General features: G+C 48.3%; 1 non-coding gene across 1 annotated transcript in view; it reads right to left on the bottom strand.

Annotated features, from left to right (window-relative positions):
* LOC134816201 (small subunit ribosomal RNA) overlaps window positions 1-1,729 on the bottom strand; it is a 1,802-nt gene extending 73 nt beyond the window's left edge. The window contains exon 1 of the ribosomal RNA XR_010160386.1: window positions 1-1,729. This exon is cut by the window's left edge and continues 73 nt beyond it. This is a non-coding gene — a ribosomal RNA (small subunit ribosomal RNA).
* Between the last annotated feature and the right edge of the window lie 246 nt (window positions 1,730-1,975).

Raw genomic sequence — 1,975 nt, 5'->3', positions numbered from 1 at the left:
GCAAGTTCTCGGCGGCACCGTGCCTCGCGGCATGGCGTCGCCAATCTCGAGATCTCACTAAACCATTCAATCGGTAGTAGCGACGGGCGGTGTGTACAAAGGGCAGGGACGTAATCAGCACGAGTTGATGACTCGTGCTTACTAGGAATTCCTCGTTCAAGACCAATAATTGCAATGGTCTATCCCCAGCACGATGAAGTTTCACAAGATTACCCGCACCTTCCGGTGAAGGCGATATACTCGCTGGCTTCATCAGTGTAACGCGCGTGTGGCCCAGAACATCTAAGGGCATCACAGACCTGTTATTGCCTCAAACTTCCATCGGTTTGAAACCGATAGTCCCTCTAAGAAGTGAGCCACGGTTCAAAGAACCGTGTCACTATTTAGCAGGTTAAGGTCTCGTTCGTTAACGGAATTAACCAGACAAATCACTCCACCAACTAAGAACGGCCATGCACCACCACCCATAGAATCAAGAAAGAGCTCTCAATCTGTCAATCCTTCCTATGTCTGGACCTGGTGAGTTTTCCCGTGTTGAGTCAAATTAAACCGCAGGTTCCACTCCTGGTGGTGCCCTTCCGTCAATTCCTTTAAGTTTCATTCTTGCGAACATACTCCCCCCGGAACCCGAAGTCTTTGATTTCTCATAGCGTGCCGAAGGAGCCTTACATGAGCGACCTCCGATCCGCAGACGGCATCGTTTATGGTTGGAACTAGGACGGTATCTGATCGTCTTCGAGCCTCCAACTTTCGTTCTTGATTAATGAAAACATCCTTGGCAAATGCTTTCGCAGAAGTTCGTCTTTCATAAATCCAAGAATTTCACCTCTGACAATGAAATACGAATGCCCCCAACTGTCCCTATTAATCATTACTTCGGTCTCGGAAACCAACAAAATAAGACCAAAGTCCTATTCTATTATTCCATGCTGAGATATTCAAGCGACTGCCTGCTTTGAACACTCTAATTTTTTCAAAGTAAACGTCGCGAATCCCGCGCCCACCCAGTTAAGGGCACACGCGGTCTTCGCGAAGAAGAACAGACCGATCAGTACACGATCCAGAGGACGGACCAATCGGCCGGTTCCGAAATCCAACTACGAGCTTTTTAACTGCAACAACTTTAATATACGCTATTGGAGCTGGAATTACCGCGGCTGCTGGCACCAGACTTGCCCTCCAATTGTTCCTCGTTAAGGGTGTTATATTGTACTCATTCCGACTGCAGAAGCCGTTGGCGCCTGCAACGTTATTTATTGTCACTACCTCCCCGAATCGGGATTGGGTAATTTGCGCGCCTGCTGCCTTCCTTGGATGTGGTAGCCGTTTCTCGGGCTCCCTCTCCGGAATCGAACCCTAATTCTCCGTTACCCGTTGTCACCATGGTAAGCCAATACCTTACCATCGAAAGTTGATAGGGCAGAAACTCGAATGAAACATCGCCGGCACGAGGGCCATGCGATTCGAACAGTTATTATGAATCACCGAAAAGCGTCGTTAAACGCATTGGTTTTTAATCTAATAAATACATCCCTTCCAGAAGTCGGGACTTTTCGCATGTATTAGCTCTAGAATTACTACGGTTATCCATGTAGTAAGGGCACAATCAAATAGACGATAACTGATTTAATGAGCCATTCGCAGTTTCACAGTATAAAAGTTTATACTTAGACATGCATGGCTTAATCTTTGAGACAAGCATATGACTACTGGCAGGATCAACCAGGTAGCTTTCATCGCGGTCTCGACATCGGGATTGCTCCCTCTGCCGAGACCGGCCACACGAGCAGTGCACGAAGCGACTGCCGGCAGCTTTTGCTAGGTAAGCGTTTCGTAACGAAACTACTTGTTTGCCTACACCTTCGAATCTCCTCGAACGGCAATCGCAAATCCTTTCCGGAAGGGTTTCGGCCGTGAGCTGCGGGGGGCAAAAAACGCCCTTGGGTGCGGTTGACTGCCCAAAAACGACGATCTC

Source organism: Bolinopsis microptera, chromosome 5 (genome assembly GCF_026151205.1).
Source record: "Bolinopsis microptera isolate Bmic1 chromosome 5, MBARI_Bmic_1.0, whole genome shotgun sequence".
NCBI lineage: Eukaryota > Metazoa > Ctenophora > Tentaculata > Lobata > Bolinopsidae > Bolinopsis > Bolinopsis microptera.
This window is presented reverse-complemented; position numbering and strand designations above follow the sequence as displayed.